Below are 24003 nucleotides of genomic sequence, written 5' to 3'. Positions count from 1 at the left end.
TCCTGCCAAGGCTTCCCGATCTCCAAGCCGGATCTGGACATCTCCAGATAAACAGAGTTAAGTTCCCCTGGAGAAAACTGATGCTTTGGAGGGTGGGCTCTATAGGATTATACCCCACTGAGGTGCCACCCGTCCCCAAACCCCATCCACCCCCAAAGCTCCAGGAATTTCCCAACCCAGAGTTGGCAACCCTATTCCCCCGTTTCTATTTTACCCTCTCAACAACCCTGTGAGGTAGCAGTAGAAAAGAGCAAGAGTCCAGTAGCACCTAGAAGACTAAGAAAAGTTGTGGCAGGGTGTGAGCTTTCGTGAGTCACAGCTCACTTCTTCTCATACCTCTGATGATACCTCGCATCTGAAGAAGTGAGCTGTGACTCACACGAAAGCTCACCCCCTACCACAAGTTGTGTTAGTCTTATAGGTGTTACTGGACTCCTGCTCTTTTCTTCTGTTGCAGACAGACTGACACGGCTACCCATCTCGTCCTGTGAGGTAGGTTAGGCTGAGAGTGTGTGTCTGGCCCAAGGTCACCCAGCAAGCTTCCACGGCAGAGTGGGGATTCGAACCTGGGTCTCTCGGATCCTAGTCACTCTAACCAGTACACTGTGCTGGCTCTCTAGTAGAAGCCCGCATCGGACACCCTGCTTGATAAAGCACTGGACATTGGTGCATTTCTTTGCAACCTTGCAAGACATTCTTGATACGGGTCAAGTCAGGCCAGCCCCATGATGTGGATGTTGGGGGGGGGGAGGAAAGAATTCTCCTTGTCTCCCCCCTCACGCTCACCAGAAGACCTTTTAGTCGGTAAGACGATAAAACCCCTTTACGGATCACAGCCTCCATCCCAGCCAAATGCCAGAATCTCTTGAGCCGCTCAGCGGCTCGGCGCAGCTGGCATTCCTAGATCCCCAACTCTTTGGCCCGCCGCCTCCAGCTTCCTTCCGAGGTTGCTAGCTCAACTGTATTTTCACAGAGGCTCTGATGCCTGGGGAGCCAATCACCTCCTCAAAAGGTGTTATTATCTTCCCAGGATTATTGGCTTATTTGCTCCCCGACACAAAAATCCGCCATTAAAAGAAATAAAATGTAAAAGTGATTGTGGCACGGAAGAACTGGGTGTCCTGGAACACAGATTGCCGGGTCGATTGTGCTGCGTCTTCTACTCAAAGGATATTTCTTTCGGTGGGAACAAAAGCTGATTGCAATTTACCAAACCACAACTTTGGATCACCGGCTGCCTCCCCGTTAGTCTCCTGTCTGAAAATTGCCCTTGCAAATCGCTCCATCGGGGAAGGAGAAGGCCCCCAAACACCCAGAGAGAACGACACTACGGCAGCACAGAACAGGTTGTCTGGATCTCGGCAGGCCATGTCTACCAGGAGTTGCTAGTGCTGCTCGAGGGGAACTTTGGAGATTTACACCTACCCTGCTGAGAAATGCATTCAAGCGCACGCCAACTGCTTTCTCAAGCCCCATGTATGTGACAGCTTCGTAAAGTTCAGCTCAGAAATGGATTTTAGAGAACAAACAAGCAGATGTTAGCTGTGGGCTCGGTGCGGCGGCCCAAAGGGGTGCTGTGACCTTTGGCAGGATGAAGGCGGCGATGACTTGTACCTCTGGCAATGGGCTCACAGCAGAACAACTGGCCCTTTTCTTTAGATGTTCAGGGGAACAGAGAGGCAAACCCACAATCCAAGGGGAAGAATTTCCCCCCACACATTCGAGAACCGGATGTTTTTCTGACAACCACTTACCACCCCTTTCATTTCGGGATAATCTCGTAGGGTTGCCACAAAATCCCACCAAATGCAAAATTCAACTCAGCGTTTGTGATTCTGTAAACATAACGTGCCGAACCATCTGGTGTGCGCTCCCTTCAGATCCGGGAAGGACTCCACTGTTCTGTATGCTACAGAAACAAGCCTTCTGTATCCCTGCGCTATCTCTAGCCTCCCAATATTTAATCCTTTTGCACCAAAACACCTCCTGTAATCTCGCCGACTCCTATTAATCTTTTTCCCCCCACCATGACCCACTCTGTGTTTATTCCCCCTCAGTGCTTTTGACTGGCTATCTGGAGTGGCCGTGACAGGAATCGTTCATGTACGGGTGAGAAAGTCTAACTTTTTGTTCAGCAAAAAAAAATCACAATGCAATGAGACATGAGCAAAACACTGTCACGGGAAGCCAACCAGGATTTCACTTGCAGCAGCCTCTGAATAGATGGAAGCAAGGATACTGGTTGGAATTCTAATGGGCGGGGCCAGTTATCCGCCCACAGGGACCTGCTGCTTGGGGCCAGAAAACCAGATTTGGAGGTGGGATTCCTTCTGCAGCCATCTCATCGTGTAAGTAAGTAAGTAAGTAAGTAAGTAAGTAAGTAAGTAAGTAAGTAAGTAAGTAAGTAAGTAAGTAAGTAAGTAAGTAAGTAAGGAAGGAAGGAAGGAAGGAAGGAAGGAAGGAAGGAAGGAGGGAGGGAGGGAGGGAGGGAGGGAAGGAAGGAAGGGAGGAAGGGAGGAAGGGAGGAAGGAAGGAAGGAAGGAGGGAGGGAGGAAGGAAGGAAGGAAGGAAGGAAGGAAGGAAGGAAGGAGGGAGGGAGGGAGGGAGGGAGGGAGGGAAGGAAAACAAAGAAAGAAAAAAAGAAAGTTACATAATGAAACACTCTTGACACTGCAAGATGCAACCGGCATCACAGATGATGACTTTATTTTAGCCTTCCACAAATAAACAAGTACGCACATTTTGAGAAAGACAAAACTCAGATCTGCCATGTTGTTTACACCGACAGGAAACACGGAACTTAGAATAAACAGTCCTGGCCTCTCTAAACTTTACAGAATAGCCAGGCATCTTGGTGGAAGTTCAGCATCTGCTCTGCACGCTTGTTCTCTGACTGTTGTTAGCCCGCAAGCAAATCCAGGCCAGCAGCTCCATTGGGCCTGATGGCGGTTCTCGTGGCTCATTTCCGATGTCTCATGAACCTTCACGGTACTTGCATTTCAGCCATGTTCTCCATCCACAGGATAAAAATATTGTTTTCCAAAAAGTGGTACCTGAGATTCAGGAGGGTTTGGGGTGTGTGCAAAACTTCTAGCTGCTTAGTGTGTCCTCCAGAAAAATAGAATGAGATGCTTCTACTCTGAAGTCAAAAGGCTCTAGCAATTAGCTGCCCAATATGTACAGCCATAATTTTGTGTTCGGGTTGCAAGCTCTCCAAAGTTGGGCTTGGACTCTGGGAAGCAACGTACAAGCCCTTGAGAGCTGAGTCTGTGGCAGCAGTAGCAACAGTCAGAGCCTGCCTGCTCTACGTCCCTCCAGCTTTGGTCTCCCCTTGTCCATTCTTTGTCATTCTGCTGAAATGTTGTTAGGGAATTGAGCGGGGGGGGTACTCTATTGTTTTCTATATGTGACTCTTTGTGGTGTAAATTAACTAAAGAACCTATGAATAAAGCTCTTCTCTCTGTGTGCTTGGTGGTGGAGAGCGTCATCAAGTCATAGCTGACTTATGGTGGCTCTGGCAGGGTTTTCTTGGCAAGAGGCCGATAGAGGTGGCTTGCCTCTGCAACCCTCGTCTTCATTGGATTTCTCCCTTCCAATTACTAACCAAGGCCAACCCTGCTTAGCTTCTGAAATCCAACACGATCAGGCTTGCCTGGGCTATCCAAGTGTGCCTATCACCCCTCATTCCATGCTGTATATCGGTTGTAATAACATGAAGTGTCCAGTCAGTTTGCATTCTGAGAACAACTGAAGGCTACATACATTTCCTTCCTGCCCTGTTCTCAGTTTTGGGGATGTTCTTCCTCGGTAATGAAGAGATAGCCACGGAGTCTTTCTGATAGTTTATGTTACAAGACCTGAAAGGAAACATAATCTCAACCTGTCAATCTATCATGTTCCGGACATCATGAGACATTCACTTGATCATTTATATATATTTGTAATATATACATATATATATATTTGTAATATATAAATATAATATATATGTAATATATACGATCACACAGGCATGATGCAATTGCTGTTTACAAACAGCAATTGCATCATGCCTGTATGATGGTATAAATGTAGGTGCCGCCTGGTTGTTGGCATGCACCCTGCTGTAATAGAGCGTGCATCAGGCTTATTTGAGAACTTCTCATAATAAACCTTTTTTGCTTCTAAGATCACCAAGTCTGAAGCCCTGAATTATTGTATTGTCAAAGGCTTTCACGGCCAGAGAACGATGGTTGTTGTGGGTTTTCCAGGCTGTATTGCCATGGTCTTGGCATTGTACTTCCTGACGTTTCGCCTCACTGAGAGATCTCTGTCCTTTGGTGCTACACCTCTGAAGATGCCAGCCACAGCTGCTGGCGAAACGTCAGGAAGTACAATGCCAAGACCACGGCAATACAGCCCGGAAAACCCACAACAACCACCCTGAATTATTATTCAGACAAGGAGAGAAGAGGGACCTCATAATTAGCAAACAGAGGTAATAAAAGTTCTCCCCAACAAATGCCTTCTGGAACTTCACCTGGCTTATACCACTGGTCCATCCAGATTTGAGCTATCCGCTGTAGTAGAGAAAATGGTGCTACTTATCAGCAATTAGACTCCAGCTTTCACTGAGGAAATTTGCATAACCCACCTGGATCCTCGCAAGACTTGAGCAGGAATCCCAGAGTGTGCCTAAATATATGTGACTGACAACTGATCAGAGATATGTCACGGGCATGCTCTGTGCCTCTCTGATGATGCAGCTGGTGCCCGATTGCTCCAGAGAGCTTTTCAGTCCTCAGAGTTGCTCTCATCATGGCAGGATGAAAATTGGTCAGAACATGCAATGGAGCAAATGCCTGAAAAGGGGGAGAAGGAGCCATCAAAACCAGACAGAAGAAGCAATACAGCTGCTCAGAACATTCCTTACCCACAAATGACAGATATAGAATCCTAGAATCATAGAGTGGGAAGGAACCTCAAGGGTCATCTAGTCCAACCCCCTGCACAATGCAGGAAATTCACAAATACCTCCCCCACTCCAAACACTCACCCAGTGCCCCTTACTGCATGCCCAGAAGATGGCAAAACATGGTCAAGATCCCTGGTCAAACCAGCCTGGGGAAAATTGTTTTCTGACCCCAAAGTGGCGATCAGCATTATCCAGGGCATGTAAGAAGGGGCCACGAGAACTAAGCACTGATGTAACCCTTTCTGCCCTCCCTCTCATGATCTCCTACTTTGAACGCATTTGGGGACATTACAAACCTTCGGTGGAATGATATTTAGTACTGTTAAGTGCTTTTCGCCAAAGTGAATTGCGACCCTTCTAAGATTAAAGCATGGGTTTGGCTTATTTTGGCAGAATATTTTGGGAGTCAGCTAGGGTTGACAGCACAGCTTCCAGATTTCAAACTGGGAGCACACGGGGCTGCGGTATCATTTCCGGTAGGAACCCAGAAGCAGCTGCAGCGACACACTCTTGGTTCCACGTCTTCTTTATGGTGAAAACCATAGAGATCGGGAAAATTCTCAGATGCCATAGCCCCCACTTCCCCCCCCCACACACACACACCCTCTTGATCTCCAGCATGGGACCGGGAGTGCCCACAGGGGCTGCTATGACATAAGTGGACAAGTGGCAATCGTCGAACAAACTGCAGCCCCTTTGCTCCTCCATTAGTAGCACAAAGTACACAACATTCCAATTTGAGTTGAGTTGCACAGAGCCGAGCTTCCTGGCCCTCGGACATACCTGAGCCGCAAACGCTTGTCTTGGAGGCGGTTGAATCCAAACAGCCTGTGGAAACTCCCACCATGTTTACATGTGAAAAATGGCTCAGTGTAGACTGGCTGATGCTGCCAACGGAGACAGATGCTCTGATTCGGAAGGCAATCCCTGTAGAAGGCAAACTCATTAAAGCGGGAAATGGCTGTATTTACCAGGAAGAGAGGAATCGCGCAAACCATGCTGATCAGGCGCTGGCTTCCCAGGGTGAGCGCCAAGGCCCCGTCCCAAAGCACCAGCGCTTGCTCCACGTACGAATGTCTTTTTGTTGTTCCTTTTGTAGCAGAAGTCAGGAGAGCAGCAAGCTGGCAAGCGTCTCTGTTGTTGGGTTTTTAGTCACACAATCCTGCCAGGCTGCCACGCACCGATCGCCCTGCTTCGTAACGCGCTTTGCATAAGGTCAGGTTCGGCGGGTGGGCTTTGCTTTGTGTGTGGAGGGGGCGCAGGATTTGTACGTGACCCGCTCTCCAAATCTCCTTCAGTGGGACTTTCTCTTGGACTGTGGAGGTTCTGAAGGACAACATGTCCAAGAACTACCTTTCAAGGAAGCCTGCTCCTCTGACACTGATCTCCTCATGTGTAACTTCAATAAGCTTCCCGGGAATGGTCAACTTGGGTCCCAGGGCACAGTTAGAAAACCACCCTCACCCCCCAAGAAGATGTTACCCCCAAATCTTAATCCTGGAGCTGAGATCTGCATTCCCCTGATGTGCACAAAATTTGGGTCAAGGTGATGCAAGGAACCTCTGGCTTGCAGAGAACAAAAGCAGAGATGGAAAGGAAGAAAGGAGCTGTCCTGGGAAGGAATAAGTAACCTCCAGAACGAGCTGGTGGAAATGCACTATCCAGAAACCAGCACTGGGTGAGCTGACCTCAATGAAAGGCCTCTCATAACTCCAGCAGCATCACAAAAGAGCCATAAAAGAGTTTTCTCTGTCAGAAGCTCACGTCCTTGGTCCTCATCCAGAAACCAGGCCTGCATGGCTTGGAACGGAGGCATCTAAAGGAGCGCCTTCTCCCATCTGTTCTTGCCTGTGAATTAAGATTACAAGGAGAGGCCCTCCGGACTGCCCATAAGCTAAAGAAGCTCATCTGGCGAGTACACAGGAGAGGGCCTTTTTGGTGGCAGCCCCACGCCTATGGAACAGCGTTCCCGGGAAAGTGCATCTGACTCCCTCACTGCTGACCTTCAGGAGGCAGCGGAAGACTTTTTTTAAATTTAGCACTGCTTTTAATTAACTTTATTTTCTTGTTTATTGGCTGTCCTAAACCACGATTTGAATTTTTAAAAATTCATTTTATTGTTGTTATTTTATGTATTTACTACGTATGGATGTGAAAGTCTGTCAGTGAAAAAAGCTGATAGGAAGAAAACTGATCCATTTGGAATGTGGTGCTGGAGGAGAGTTTTGTGGATTCCAAGGATGGTCCAAAAGACGAATAAGAGGGTTCTAGAAGGCAGTAGAAAAAGAGGAAGACCTAAAATGGCTGGACTCAATAAAAGAAGCCACGTCCTCCAGTTTGCAAGATCTGAGCAAGTCTGTGAATGAGAGGGCTTTTTGGAGGTCTCTCATTCATAAGATTGCCATAGGTCGGAGGCAACTTGGTGGCACATAACACACAAATAACTTCTGGTGCTGGTGGCATAAGGTCCAAGGATGAAATCGATATAGTCAGACACCCCTAAAGTAATAGTAGTACCAATACTTGAGACAATGGGGTGCCCCTGGAAGCCACGTCCTCCAGTTTGCAAGATCTGAGCAAGTCTGTGAATGAGAGGGCGTTTTGGAGGTCTTTCATTCATAGGGTCGTTATAAGTGGGAAGTGATTTGATGTCACATAAAACTTGTGCTCTAAGTGGCCTTGAGTTCCTGCATGGTAGAAAGGCAGCTAATAAATGTTTTAAATAAGTAAGTAAACAAATAAATAGACAAACAAATACATTTTGGCCTAGCCAAGTAAATTCTGTGAAGCTTAGATTTACTTTTGGGTCTGCTTCTGCCCCCCCCCCACCCTTTGGTCCACATTCTTTGCCTTATTTCAACCCAGGTACCCCCTTCCACATGACACATGCCCTGTTTTCCTTCTCTTGCCAGTTCTCCAAATAGGCAATACATTTGAGACAGTGTATTTTTTTAACAGTGCGTAATTACCATTACTGCACTTAAGGTTGCCACTCTCTGGGTGGGGCATGGCGATCTCCCAGAATGACAACTGGCCTCCAGACTGCAGAGATGATCTCCCCTGGAGGAAATGGCTGCTATGGCAGGCTCCTCCTCCAAATCTCCAGGAATTTCCCAAACTGGAGTTGGCAACCCTAATGCCGCTGGATGTGCTGATGGCTGATGGCCACTTGCTGCCTTGAGACATAGAGATGACAATCGGCTTAAATAGCTTCAATAACAACAACGTTCGATTTATATGCCACCCTTCAGGACGACTTAATGCCCACTCAGAGTGGTTTACAAAGTGTGTTATTATTATCGTCATGACCATCACCCTGTGAGCCAAGCTACAAGTGATGCCTGACACAGGTTGGACACTTGTCAGCTTCAGGGCTGGATCGACGGGGCGGGGTAGTCTGCCCCCGGCGTTGCCAAAGAGGGGGCGCTGGGCACAGCTGCCAGCTGCTGGGAGTGCACGGGCAGCTGAGTGGGCAGCTGAGCGGAGGGCTAGGAGGCCGCCCACACCATTTGCCTGCCCTGCTGACAGTGCGTGCGCGGCAAGCCTGCCCTGCTGATGGCGCACGTGTGGCAAACCAGCTGCCCTGTCAGTGGGGCAGGCGAATGGCATGGGCGGCCTCCCAGCCCTCAGCTCAGCTGCCTGCCACTGCCAGCTCCATGGCGCACCATGCACTGGGGCGGCTGGCTTGCCGTGTGGGTAGCACACCTCTGGCCCCTGCATGATGATGTCATGGAAGTGACATCATCATGCAGTGCCGGGGGAGTAGGCCAGACTTGGGTTGCCCTGGGCGCTGGCAACCCTAGATCCGGCCCTGGTCAGCTTACCTCTTGATGGGAAATGTAGGCATCCTGGTCTTACAGCTTTGCTCTCCATTTAATTGAAGTTTACAGAGCCCCCCACCCCAGCAGAGGGGAAGGGGGTGCCCAGCAAGAGCCCGACGCCTGCACTCCCCTCCCAACTGCATGTTCTCCCTCCCATAGACTGCCGCTCTGTAAACTTCAATTAAATGGAGAGCCAAGCTACAAGACCAGGACGCCTACAAATCCCATCAAAACTTGAGGAAAGCTGACAAGCGTCCAACCTGTGGGCCAAGCTACAAGTGACAAATGACACTTGAATGGCAAATGTATTTCTCCCTGTTCACTTGCCCTCAACTCAATCCACTTGCTATTCAAGTGTCATTTGTCACTTGTAGCTTCGCCCTGTGTCAGGAGTCACTTGTAGCTTGGCTTTGTGAGGTGAGTGGGGCTGAGAGAGCTCTGAGAGAGCTGTGACTGACCCAAGGTCACCCAGCTGGCTTCAAGTGGAGGAGCGGGGAATCAAACCTGGTTCTCCAGGTTAGAGTCCTGCTGCTCTTACACCAAACTAGCTCTCATGGATGAGAACAATTCCCCAAAGAACAGCGGGGTTGTCAACTGAGGTCCCACACCAGACAGCCTTTACTTCAACCTTCCCAGTCACTGTTTAGTTATGGGATGCTGGCTGCAGTCACGATTCCTGCCCATCTTCTTATTTCTTCTAAGAAAACTTGTCTCATGTGAGTCAGATACGAGAAAACAGGCTAGAAATGGGAGAACTGCCTTTCGAAAGCGACCCTGTTCTGCCCTGTATTCCTCTGGCCGCCTGTTGCTCTGGGCTTCCTATTTGCCTTTGCAGCCCTCCCCCCCCCCCCCATGGCTCCCTCTTCAGACGATGTTTTGATTCTACCTCTCAGACAGTCATTATGGGAAAAAAGCGGCGGTTTTAGCTCACAGCCATTATTCCTCACCGGCTGCTAGATGAGATGGCTGCAGAGTCCTTCAGACCGCTCAAGAGGTGTATATCAGCTTTCCTCAGCCACGCTGAAGGGGAGAAACGTCCACAGAGGCCAGTGGCTGTGCTATAACTAGGGCTGCCAACTCTGGGTTTGGGAAATTCCTGGAGATTTGGGGGGTGGAGCCTGTGGAGGGCAGAGTCTGGGCAGCTTCAGCAAGGGTGGGATGCCATAGAGTCCCATACCCTCCAAAACTGCTGTTTTCTCCAGGGCAGAATGTGATACCTTTCAAAAGGAAATTCTCCTAGCTGTTGTCTCATATCTGACTCACACGAGACAGTTTTCTTAGAAGAAATAAGAAAAACAATAACTGGCAAGTTTTCCTGATGTGGTGCATGGATAGAGGCATGCCGGGGATTATTAGGAAGGGAACTGAAAACAAATCAGCTAGTATCATAAATGCCCCTGTATAAATTAATGGTACGGCCTCATTTGGAATACTGTGTACAATTCTGGTCACCACATCTCAAAAAAGATATTATAGCACTGGAAAAAGTGCAGAAAAGGGCAACTAGAATTATTAAAGGGACGGAACACTTCCCCTATGAAGAAAGGTTAAAGCACTTGGGGCAATTTAGCTTGGAGAAACGATGACAGAGGTTTACAAGATTATGCATGGGATAGAGAAGGTAGAGAAAGAAGTATTGTCCTCCCTTTCTTGAAATACAAGAACTCGTGGGCACTCAATGAAATTGCTGAGCAGTCAGGTTAGAACGGATAAAAGGAAGTAGTTCTTCACCCAAAGGGTGATTAACACATGGAATTCACCACCTCAGGAGGTGGTGGCAGCTTCAAGCACAGACAGCTTCAAGAGGGGATTGGATAAGCATATGGAGCAGAGGTCCATCAGTGGCTGTTAGCCACAAGGCATAGATGAAACTCTCTGTCTAGGGCAGTGGTGCTCTGTATTCTGGGTGTTTGAAGGAGCAATCAGTGGGAGGGCTTCTAGTGTCCCTTCCCCACTGGCAGACCTCCTGAGGACAGCTGGTTTTTTGGCCACTGTGTGACACAGAGTGTTGGACTGGATGGGCCATTGGCCTGATCCAACATGGCTTCTCTTATGTTCTTAACCCTTATCAGAGCCAGTTGGAGAGATATTATCCTTCATTCATAGTAAAGAGTCCAGTAGCACCTTCAAGACTAACCAAATTTATTGTAGCATAAGCTTTCGAGAACCACGGCTCTCTTCATCAGATGCATCCGATGAAAAGAGCCGTGGTTCTCGAAAGCTTATGCTACAATAAAGTTGGTTAGTCTTATAGGTGCTACTGGACTCTTTACTATTTTGCAACTACAGACTAACATGGCTAACTTCTCTGGATCTAGATCTTTCCTTCAAGAAGGGTTGGATAAAAATCTTAGCACCAGCACCCTTAGACAGCAGGTGATGGCCATTTCGACAATTAGGGATTCTAGAAAGGGAAATTCCCTAGTATATCACCCTCATATCAAGAGATTCTAAAGGGGACCTCATTGTTGAATCTTCCACGGGTTCAGCGGTTCCCCACGTGGAATCTTAATTGTGTACTGAGAGCATTACCCAAAGAACCCTTTGAGCCTGTGGCCTCACATCCTCTAAAGGAATTGACCTTTAAGACCATCTTTTCTGGTAAGAATCACATCAGCTAGACAAATGTTGAAGCTGCAGGCGCTATCAATAGATAAAGGAGCTATGCATTTTTTCAAAATGACAGAGTACTATTATGAACTGAACCAGCCTTCATTACAAAGGGGAACTCCCCCTTTCATAGGACGCGAGAGAGAGTGCCGTCCTCCTTCCGTCTTAATCCGAAATACGAGAAGGAAAGGGCGTGACACTGCCATGAGCGTCTACTTGGACAGGACTAAACAGTCTGAGACGCTAGTCTGGAGATCTGTTGTGATTCTGGTAGAACTCCAGCCCTCACCCAGTGGTTACAACCAAACACGAGAAATCCCTTACACCGGAGGAAAATGCAATAAATCACCATGTATAGAGTCAAATATATCTATTTTAAAGTGACTAGTGCAACAAGTGAATAAATATATTCCATATACAATTTCACGCTAACATCCTAACATTCCATATAAATAACCATCGTAACTTTCTATATACATATCAAAAGTTCTTCCAGTAATTCCACAGAAGACAAATTCCATCCGATATTAACAGTACAAATGTAAACTCATATTCATGTCTATAAGTATATGGCCATTCTTCCATAACACAGTTCAATTATTACAAATTTCTTGTTTCTCTTTCAGAGCCGCCAGCGTAAAATCTTCAAGGATTTTCAAGGAATCCACACCGTCATACGAAGATCACCAGCTAAGTGCAACAAACTCTAATGTCCTCTAATGCTAATGTCCTCTTTATATTGTTATCTTTACGGGTTGGATACTGCAACTTGGGGGTGGGGTGCAAGCCCCCCAAAAGCCCTGCAGGGAAGCCAGCTCACTCAACCTGTTTTGTGTTCTCCACTTTTTCAAGGACAGAGAGAATATTCACATTTCCCCAATGATCAAGATCTACATTACACAAATCTCCAGCATCTGTTAGTTAATTATTGGCCATTTTCCACCCAGTGGTTGTGTCATGCCTCAGGTGGGGTGAGCCACCGTATGCTGCCACCACTCTGGGATTGAGGGTCCCTTGGGAAGGCCCAGAGTATCCTCCCAACCCTTCTGACCTCCGTAGCTTGGCCAATAAACAGGTGTGAGGACCCAGCAGAGTAACAACAAACAAAAGGGTTTATTTACAAGGAGGTCAGTTAATATCAAACAAACAAACGAGGTGCCTTAGCAACAATAGATGGGTGAAAGCCAAATAAACCAAAGGCCCCAGGGCGACTGAACTCCCTGCCCCTCTGTCTGCCAGGCCTGCCTTCTCACCCTCCCTGGATGAGGGCCTGTCCCCCTAGCAGAGACCTCCTCTGGCCTGCTGCTCCCTGGGAGAAAGAACCCAAGCCTTTTCCCTCCCAGACTTATATAGCACCAGCCCCCTGTGTTCTGATTGGCCAAAAAGGGCGCCCAAACGGCCCAGGCTCCTGGGAATCGTAGGCAGGCCTACTTCCACTGCTAACAGGCTTCTGAGGCCTTGCTAGGCCTTCCTGGCACAGCCAGATCATGACTGGTTGGCAAACCTAGATATGGCTGGCCAGTGAATTCAGCAGGAATCTCTGGTCTGCTTTACATCTTGTTCTGTGGTTTCCAAAGGATTGCCTCCACGTGTCCCAAGCTTGTTTGCTCTAATCTCAAAGAGATCCTTCACTAACGAGTTAGGGTGGGACCATAGACTTCATCACTACGTTACTCTACGTACTATCTATTGCTTTAAGTATGTGCTCCTATGTACTACCTGTTGCTTTGAGTATACCCCTACTGGGTCGTTCTATGTTGTCTAGTGGGATTATCTTCTGGAATGATGTCCAAATCACAGAGACCAGTTCCCCTGGGGAAACTGGTTGCTTTGGAGGGTGGACTCTGTGGCATTATACCCTGCTGAGGTCCCTCCCCTCCCCAAACCTTACCCTGGAGTCCTCCCAGAATCACGACTGATCTCCAGATGACAGAGATCACTTCCGCAGGAAGAAATGGCAGCGTCAGAAGAAATCAGATGCTAAGAATTTACATCACAACTGAGCTCCCTCTCCCCACAAACTCCACCCCCAAACTCTGCCCTCCCTAGGCTCCACCCCCAAATCTCAACGAATATCTCAAGCTGGATTGGCAACCCTAGTTCCTACCAATATGCTGGGTCATGCACTCAGCTTGGTCTCTTGATCAGTTATCATAAAGATCTCAAAAAATGGGGTGCATTAATTCGAGGGGTTGACTGTCCATCCCTGTAAACTACTCGGTTCCTCTTTTCATCACTATGGATTTGCAGACTAAGGAAATACATGTTTCACTGCTGCTTCCAGGGTCTGGTGGCCCATCTCTTCCTCTCCCCCCCCCCCGGGCAATGAAGAAGGCTGGCATCAGAGCGGCCTGCTGGGAGATCCTGCAGCTTCATCTCGCCATCCTCCTGACCCACCTCTCTTACCATTTTTCCCTCCAAGAAAGCCCCCAACCTACTGCTATTGCTCCCGAAATTCCTCTACAGGTCTGCCTGTCTATAAGTCTTTGGACACATTTTCTGTAGTTGAATAATTTTAATTTTCTACTCAGTTACCTCGGAGCTTCTCGCTTTCTTGTTTCTTTGGATCTTAATTGCCTTTTCTGTCGGCGTTGCCTTTTGTCCCGTCCCTACGCTCGGTCTCCTTTCCCCATCTGTCTCCCCTGCTCACTTCCTTCCCCAAGCGCCTTCCCTCCCCCCAGCCAGATTCTCTTTGCTCCCAATCTCTCACTCCCCAGTTTTAGGACTTATTACTCCCCACCTGTGCAGCAAAGATACCTCATTAATTTTCAAACTGAACAAGATAAAGTTCTGAACGGGGGGAATTTTAATCTGCTATCTCACGGGGGACCTGTTGAAATCTAGACCGAACTGTGCATTCACACACACATCTGCACAGGCCTTTACAGGTAATTTTTCTCCTTCTTCGGGAACATTATGAATACTGCCTATCACTAAGCTTCAGGTGCAAGTTGTGATAGGTTTAGAAAGAAAAAAGAGGAGTGGAGAGGGAGGGGTCACTCATGGGATGGGGCTGTCTTCAAAGGCAGGAGAAGAAGGAACATGGAACTGATCCCCAGGCATGGCTCTCCGAACCTTCCTCCCGGTGAATTGCCTTTGGGAGTCATCCAGCGTTGGGCTGCCCATGGAAACATTTCTAAGCTTCTTCCTCCCTAAAATCCAGAGAAGTTAGCCATGCTAGTCTGTAGTTGCAAAATAGTAAAGAGTCCCATAGCACCTTTAAGAGTAACCAACTTTATTGTAGCATAAGCTTTCGAGAGCCACAGCTCTCTTCGTCAGATGCAACTTGATTGTAGCATAAGCTTTCGAGAGCCACAGCTCTCTTCGTCAGATGCAACTTGATTGTAGCATAAGCTTTCGAGAACCACAGCTCTCTTCTACAATAAAATTGGTTAGTCTTAAAGGTGCTACTGGACTCTTTACTATTTTCCTCCCTTAAAGACCTCTTTTGAGTCTTGCCCCTCTGATGGGATCCACATTATCATCAGCACTCCAGGCATATCCCTGAAGCCAGGCTGTCGATTTCTTTCCCCCCCCCAAAAAAAGAATCTGGTAAAAAACTAGGAAATTTCAGGCCATAGACCTTGACATAAATGGGTGGAAATTGCTATCAGTGATAGAGTGAGCAAGCTTGTAGAAGAACAAGGCCTGCTGAAGAGCAATCAGAACAGCTTCTGCAAAGGGAAGTCCTACCTCACCAGCTTGTTGTAGTCCTTGGGCACTGTTTTAGGATGGTTGGGGGATCAAGTAGACATCACACATGCACACATGACGCTGCCTTATATTGAATCTGACCATCGGTCCATCAAGGCCAGTATTATCTACTCAGTCTGGCAGCAGTTCTTGAAGGTCTTTCACGTCACCTACCACCTGGTCCTTTTAACTGGGGATGATTGAACCTGAGACCTTCTACGTGCAAAGCGGAGGCTCTTCCACTGAGCCCCGCCCCTCCCCTCGGAAGCTGCTGTCATACCCTGAGCTGGATTCAAAGACAGCTGCTCCCATTGAATGGAATATTCTCCCTTCTCCTTCTGCCACCTGCTACAATCCCGAGGACTTGGTGGACTCCCAGGAAAGGTGTGGGGTCCTGCAGTGGCCCCCAGTGGATGGAAGGAACTGGTTGAAATCTCATGTCTGTAGAAGCAGCGCTATGTGCAGATAGAATACAACATAGGACACCACACCTGGGCTTCCCTAAACATCTGACGCAGTCCCTCGTCAAAGGCTCCTGAGTAAACTTTGCAATCACAGGAAGGGAGACAAGTCCTCTTGCGGTTAGAGACTAGTTAAACAATAGGGAGCAGAGAGTAGGACTAAACGGGCAGTTCTCGCCATCGGGGGAAGAAAGCAGTGGGTTTCTGCAGGAATCAGTATGCTATTCAATTTGATCATGAATTATTTGGAATTGGGGTGAGCAGTGACGTGGCCAAGTTTGCAGATGATATCGATCTATTCCAGATGGTGAGAACCAAGACAGATGGCGAGCAGCTCCCCAGGGATATGCTTATATGCCCTTTTCTTTTCTTTCCTTTTTGGTGTTGTTTCTGGTATTCTTTCATGCCTGCCGTTTTCCCACTTTCCGGTGTGTGCGTAGCATCTCGGTATCCCGCATGGCTGCTCGAGGGCCCCTGAGATGCTGTGAAATAGCCACACTTCCTCAGAAGGGCTTCTGCCAAAGGGTGACTCAATCCTGCCTTCCAACTCCAGAGCGGCAGGCGGAACCTGACACGAGGTCGGCAGCAGAAAGGCTCCAGGCCTGCAGATCAGAAGCTGGGATGTGTCCGTTTTTCATCCTCCACGTGCAAATTGCATGTTCAGCTGAATCCGCTTTAATCTACCGTGACAAGTTTCATTTTTATTTTGATGTCCTAGGGCAGGAAACGAAAAGCCACCAAGCCCCAGTTGGCCCTTCAGCAAACCAGCAGTTGCCAGGCTTATCTTGCATCCCTGTCAGTTCCCACTTGGGTCCTCTTCGCTTTGCACACATGTAGGGTGTGAGACAGAGCCCTTCTGATGCAGCAGCAGCACAGTTCTTATTGCAAGCATGGAAGTGACTCTTCAGGCCGCGGGAAGCACAGCTTCCATGCGGTTCCTCTGTGCCCCGAGCTCCAGGGGCCGTCTCTCTCCCGAATCTCTGGCTGTGCTGACTGATCGCCTTTTACAGAGAGCCCCAAATGGGATTTTCATAGTGCAGGGAGAAAAGCAGCAGGCTGGGGGACGGAGAACATCCTTCTGTGTGCACGAACGTCCATTGTTTAGCATCTTAAGCCAAGGCCGTTTCATGGTGTGAGAACGGGAGCATCTGGGAGCAACCAAGTCTTACCTTTGTGTGGCCTCTGGTGCCAGTCCCAGCTTTGTAGTCCCAGTTCCCTGCCTGCTCAATGGGGAACGATGACTGGCCGTCTTTCCAAGAACCTTGCCAGGGCAATCACTCTTCCTAGGAGCTTCACATGACGTGGCAGGGGAGGGACGGGGGGAGCAGCGTGGCCAGACTGCAGCCTTGTACCCCAAGGCAGCGCTATTAGTAGGGCTTAGAAGCATAGGGTTGGAAGGTACCTTCAGGGGCATCTACGCCAACCCCTGCATCATGCAAGAAACTCACAACTACTGCCCACCCCCCCACCCCCTGTGACCCCCACTCCATGCCCAGAAGATGGTAAAACAAGGTCAGGATCCGTAGCTGCACTGGCCCGAACCCAACATGGCGATCAGCATTACCCTGGGCATGTAAGAAGGGGGCATGAGAGCTAAGCCCTGATGCAACCCTTCCTGCCCTCCCCCTCATGAACTGCCCAGGTTCGCAGACTCAGCCTTGCTGTCAGATGGTCTCTCCTAGCTGGAAGCTTAACACCAGAAGCACGCCTATGTTTATGTCAGCAGAAGTGCCCAGGGCTCACTGCACAGCCCCCAGGCAAGCCAGTTTCTCATCTATAAAAGGGGACTAACGCTGATGGTTGAAGGCAAACAAAATAGACATTACAAACCAGTGTGAAGTGTGCAATCTCTGCACCTCAGGGCCAAGCCACACAATTCAAGGAGAAGGAGGCAAATAAGAAAACAAATCGGGCAGGCAAAGCTCAGTCTGGCCACGTGACAACCGCGGTGAGATCTCAACTTGGCGGCGACTCCTACATGCCCTCCTGACAGCCTTGCTACACTTTAATCAAGGTACAGTAAGAAGTTTGCCCACAATTCTCAATAAGATAATGGGAGAAATTAACTTGTAAGAAACAGAGGGCTTTTCACCCTGTCACGCCCCCTGGCTGTGAAGAGTGTCCTGCTCAGTTGTGCTCCTTGCATTGCGGAGCCCAAGTCTTTTGATAAGGCTGATTTCTGCATCAAAATACACATGGGAGCCCTGGCTGGAGGATAGGGGTGCCAGCTCCAAGTTGGGAAATTCCTGGAGATCTGGGGGGTGAAACCCGGAGAAAGTGCAGTTTGGGGAGGGAAAGGACCTCGGCATGGCAAAATTCCATAGACTCCACCCCCCCCAAAGTAGCCATTTTCTCCAGGTGAACTGATCTCTGTGGCCTGGAGACCAGCTGTAATTCCGGGAGATCTCCAGCCACTACCTGGAGGCTGGCAACCCTACTGGAGGACGAAGTAGCCCATGCCAATACAGAAGGCATCCATCCCAGCTGAAGTTGACAATGCTGCGTTTGGGAGCAAGTACACACTGCCTTTCTCTCCCTCTTTCCTGCCAAGAGAAACCATGACTGTCTAGAGTTGCCAAGCTCCAGGTGGGACCTGGAGTTCCCCCAGAATTAAAACGGATCTCCAGACTATTTGTTTATGTCATTTATAGTCTGCCTTTCTCTGCATCACTCTGGTGTATGAGTTAAAGATAATTTTATTAAGGAATGATAGTAAATAGGTAGTAAATCAGGACCAAGTATAGGACACTGTCTCCATGCCCCCCACCCCCCTAGTGGAAGGAGAGGCTGTTGGAAGTTTTGGCGCACATCGCCTGGGAAGAAGGGAAGGGGGAGAGAGGAGCTCTGCTCAGTCTCTGTGTTAACTCCAAGGTCAGGTTCTCAGGCCTCAGCAGGAACTGGTAACCAAAACACCTTGCCTGGAAGATAAGCAGTTAGCAGCAAAACAACAGAAGGCTAGTTTTATTCTGCATGTACTCAGAGGCACAATATTATCAAATCACAACATACCCGAGGCATGACAGATTTCTGAAGGGAGAGACTGTCCCTACACATACCTAAGAGTAGAATCATAGGGTTGGAAGAGACCTCTAGGGCCATCTAGTCCAACCCCCTGCACAATGCAGGAACTTCGCAACTACCGCCCCGCCCCCACCCACCACCCCGACTGCCCCAGTGACCCCTGCTCCATGCCCAGAAGAAGGCAAAACACCTCCAAGTAGGGACAGTGGCTTCAGTCAGAGAGGGAGCAGAGGTTGGCTTAAGCAAACAGGCATCTCCCACGCTGACATCAAGGAACAAACACCCTGTGCTTAAGAGCTTGTGTGGCTCTTGCTACCACTTGTGAAGCCTGCCTTGTAAAGCATCTAAAATTAGCCACAACGGCCCTCAGGCTGTGCTCGGTAAGCCAGGAACATGGGTAGAATCATAAAACGTCTAAGCCTAAAACGGGTGATCTTGTCTCGTTTTCTAGCTCCACCGACGCCCCTTCAGAACAAGCTGTTAACTGCCGTGTAATGGCCTCATTTCTGAAAAGAAAAATCCAGGCTAAGGAGACTGCGGTGGGGCCTTATCCTTACTGGGAGCACTTCAGGTTGTCATGACATTAAGTGACGGTCGGTCGAGAGCTCCTTTTGCTCCATCCAGACAAAGAGCTTCGTTTGGAGCTTCTGGTGCTTCACCAGATGGGAATAGAGAGAATGGTTAGACAAGAATTTTACTTGGTAACCAGCTGGCTTAAAATTTCACCAAAGTTAAGCGAGCACGGCGGGGGAGGGAAATGGGAGCGAGAGGGTTGCCAGCTCCAGGTTGGGAAATTCCTGAAGATTGGGGGGGGGGACCTGGACAGGGTGGGGTTTGAGGAGGGGAGGGAGCTCAGCAGAGGCTATGCTCCAGGGCAACTGTTCTCTGCGTAGGGCTGCCAGGTCCCCTATGGGGCAGGGGATCCCCCGCTCCCAGCCTTTGCCCCCCGCTGCCACTCACCTGGCTGTCAGGGGGCAAAGCCCAAGGAACAGGCTCAGGAGGCAAAAAACCTCCCCGGCCAGCTCCCAGCAGGCGCTCCCAGCAGGCACGATGGCGTCACTGCTGGAAGTATCATCATTGCCTCTGGCAGCTGGCGTATTCCCACGCTTCACAGAGGCCCAAATTGCACAGCACGGCTGTAAGTGCCAGTTTCCTCCCTTCCTCCCAGGGGACGTGACAACCCTATCTCTGTGGCACGGAGATCAGTTGTAATTCTGGGAGATCTCCAACTAACACCTGGAGGCTGGCAACCCTCCGACTCTCCTGGAGCTCAGAAGGCTCCTGCTATTGCACTGTGGAGGGATCCCCAGTATTTTATATTCTCCTGCACAGTTGCCAACCTCCATGCAGGGTGTTCTCCTGGAATTATAACTGATCTCCTGAGGACAGACATCAGTTCCCCTGGAGAAAATAGCTACCTGGGAAGGTGGACTGTATGGACTCTGCTAAGGTCGCCGCCCTCCTCAAACTCCACCCTCCCAGGCTCCAGTCCACACCCTAATCTCCAGGAATCTCTTAACCCTGAGTTGGCTACCTTACCCCAGGGTTCGTCACAAGCCTTGCTCTTTTAACAAAATAGTAAAGAGTCCAGTTGTAGCATAAGCTTTCGATAGCAGTGGTTCTTGAAAGCTGACAATGCATCTGACGAAGAGAGCTGTGGTTCTCGAAAGCTGACGATACATCTGATGGAGAGAGCTGTGGTTCTTAAAAGCTGACGATGCATCTGACGGAGAGAGCTGTGGTTCTCGAAAGCTGACGATGCATCTGACGAGGAGAGCTGTGGTTCTCGAAAGCTGACGATGCATCTGACGGGGAGAGCTGTGGTTCTCGAAAGCTGACGATGCATCTGACGGGGAGAGCTGTGGTTCTCGAAAGCTGACGATGCATCTGACGAGGAGAGCTGTGGTTCTCGAAAGCTTATGCTACAATAAAGTTGGTTAGTCTTAAAGGTGATACTGGACTCTTTACTACTTTGCTACTACAGACTAACATGGCTAACTCCTCTGGATCTATGACTCTTTTAACATACAGTGATGTGAGCAGCCGGCTGGACTGATACTCTGCAAGCCAGGGCTGAGATTTGCATTTCTGCAAAACTTACTTTATTTTCTCTTCCTAGCAGCTTTTTCTAGTCAGCTGGAAAAATGTGATTTAAAAGAAGGCCGAGCTGACTCCCCTGATACATGATGGCACAACACTGTGTTCCTGACGGTTTCATCTGACGAAGAGAGCTGTGGTTCCCGAAAGCTTATGCTACAATAAAGTTGGTTAGTCTTAAAGGTGCTACTGGACTCTATTATTTCTTCCTGCAGATCTCTTCTCCCGACAGCCCCTTTCCCCTGTCTGGTCCAAAGGTAATGAATGGGTTATTGTCAGTGGATTGTTCACAGTCAGTTACATTTCCCCTTGTCCTCTCTTTCTCCCTTTCTCACTACTGCACTCGACTCATGTTTAAAACAGAAATGGTGGTCTTTTTACCGAGGGGAGGAGGGAGAGAAGAAAAAGAGAGAGGTGGGGGGGGGGTGAAAGAAGAGGTCTGAGAGAGAGGTCTACAGCCGGGAATAGGCCTGTGAGAGCTGGAAGGGCAGGGATTGTTGAAGCAGGAGGAAAGAACTTCTTTTAAGGTGCTGCTGGACTTGAATCTTGCGATCCATCATGTCTTCTGGTCGTCGCGTGCATCATTGTGCTGTGCATTTGATGCCAGGGCTAGCGTCACCCGCTGAGAGCAGACCGAGGTTGAGCGGCTCTCTTCCCTGAGGCCACCTGGTGATTTTCACGCAGAGCTGAAGCGGGAGCTCGGTTTTTCCAGATTGCCGGCTCAGATGCACCGCTATGTCCATCGCCCATGAATTTACCGTGGAATTATGCTGGTGGTCGGATCCAGAATATTGATTTTACAGACAGGAGGGGATCAAATGCACAATGCGAGGAGCTGAAAATATGATTATTATGGGAACTCATCCTTATGAATTCGGCCTGCATATAGTACATGGCTCTCTTGCTCACATACAAATGACCGTCTTACAAGGCGCCCACAGAAATGAAGGGAAAGAGAATCATCGCACGTGGTGTGAAACTTCCCCTCACAAAGAACTTGCCTGGCAAAACTAACAAGGACACTGGACTTTCCCCCCTTCAGTTAGCACCACGGGAGGGCTCTGGTGATTCCAGCCCTCTCTGGGGAATCCAACTGAATCAGTCTATTGGGGCTCAACGGCTCACCACCACTTTGCTGGAGCAATAGAAAAGAGCGAGAGTCCAGTGGCGCCTATAAGACTAACAGAAGTTATGCTAGGGTAGGAGCTTTCGTGCGCCACAGCTCACTTCTTCGGTGAAGAAGGTGGTTTTGGAAGAGCCAGTTCACTTCCTGACACAATTAATAATATATTGTTGAAGGCTTTCACGGCCAGAGAACGATGGTTGTTGTGGGTTTTCCGGGCTGTATAGCCGTGGTCTTGGCATTGTAGTTCCTGACGTTTTGCCAGCAGCTGTGGCTGGCATCTTCCGAGGTGTGGCACCAAAAGACAGCGATCTCTCAGTGTCACAGTGACACAGTCTTTTGGTGCTACACCTCTGAAGATGCCAGCCACAGCTGCTGGCGAAACGTCAGGAACTACAATGCCAAGACCACGGCTATACAGCCCGGAAAATCCACAACAACCACAATTAATAATGCTGATCATAACATTTAGAGCCCTAAAAGGCCACCAAGTCCAAAGACTCCTTGCTGTCACTTCAAATCACTCATCGAAGTTCTGTCCTGGGTGTCCCCTCCATCCCAGGCAAGGTAGGTGGACATTCGAGACCGAGGGTTGGATCCTACTGTTTTTCTGCCCAATGTCATACAATCCCCCTTCTTACTGAAGCCACTAGAGATGGGCATGAACCAAAATACGAATCAAAGTTCGCCACGAACCAGGTCGGTTGTGGTTCACAAACTGGCAGTTCGTGGGAGCTCATTCTTAATGAAATGCGATGAAGTGCTATGATTTTTAGCATGGGTCATTTGGTTCGTGTTTCAGTTCATCACTGTGGACAGCCTGGTGCAGATTGGTTTCCTAGGCAACAGGGGGGTGGGCTTTCTGCAAACCTTCTGCTGACCCGGAAGTGACATTTTCACGAACCAAATGAACTGGTTCGTGAACTTGGCAATTTCATGTCTGTTTGTTGTTTGTGAAATGCTATGAACCACAAACTGCAATGAACCGCCGCTTTTTCAGTTCTTGACCATCTCTAGTAGCCACCGTCTCATGTGGCTTTCATCCACGTGGGTCCCACAGTCCCAACCATCATCTTTTCAGTGGTCAAAAATGATCTTCTTCTCCCTATTTGGCAGCTGGGAAAGCTGGTAGGATACATCTCTGTGGAACTCTTTGTCTGTGGAAACCAGGGCCCAGCAAGACCGTTGGGACTGCCTCTTCCATTACATCCACTGCAAGGTGTTGTGCTCTGCAGACAAGCAACTCCTGGGGGTCCCCGGCCCGAAGGACATCTGTCTGGCCTCAACCACGGCCAGGGCTTTTTCTGCCCTGGCCCTGGCCTGGTGGAACGCTCTCCCTCTGGAGATCCGAGCCCTGTGGGACCTGTAAATTGGAGATGTTCTGCTGGGCCTTTGGCTGAGTGCCAGTGGGTGTCCTCCTTCTTCCGTCTAAGACCACTACTTCTTCTGGGGCTGCCCTTGGCCATCTGCTATGCCCGTATACGGACTCCCAATATTTGTTTAATAACAACAATAACGACAACAACAACAATGACATTTGATTTATATACCACCCTTCAGGATGACTTAACGCCCACTCAGAGTGGTTTACAAAGTATGTTATTATTATCCTCACAACAATCACTCTGTGAGGTGGGTGGGGCTGAGAGAGCTCTTAGAGAGCTGTGACTGACCCAAGGTCACCCAGCTAGCTTCAAGTGGAGGAGGGCGGAATCAAGCCCAGCTCTCCAGATTAGAGTCCCGTACTCTTAACCACTGCACCAAACTGGCTTAAATAGCCTGCTCCTGGACTATTTTAATGACTTTTAAAAAAATATTATTGATTTTATGGTTTTTTGACTTTTAATGTATTTTTTGAATGTTGTTAGCCACCCTGAGCCCATCTGTGGGGAGGGCGGGGTATAAATCAAATAAATAAATAAGTAAGCAAATAAATAAATAAGACTTATTATCCTTTCACTTGGCCTGTAAGATGTTCTGCCAGGCATATGGTGGTTGAGGTGGGTGGGCCACCCAATCGGCCTCCTGTCATTGGGGGCGCTACCCCCCCCCCCCAGTCTGCGATGCATCTGGCAGCTGGCCACCCCACCCTATGGGACCTTTTGACATTGCGGGATCTGTGCAATATGTGCCCTGGTGTGTTTTCACTAAATTGTATCATTGTAGATTTTCTTGCTATGCTTCCCGTTTTATCCATTCTGAGCCTGTTCGCAGGCAGAGCGT

The sequence above is a fragment of the Eublepharis macularius genome, chromosome 8 (assembly GCF_028583425.1).
Source record: "Eublepharis macularius isolate TG4126 chromosome 8, MPM_Emac_v1.0, whole genome shotgun sequence".
NCBI classification, from domain to species: Eukaryota; Metazoa; Chordata; class Lepidosauria; order Squamata; family Eublepharidae; genus Eublepharis; species Eublepharis macularius.
Note: the sequence above shows the minus strand (reverse complement) of the source record.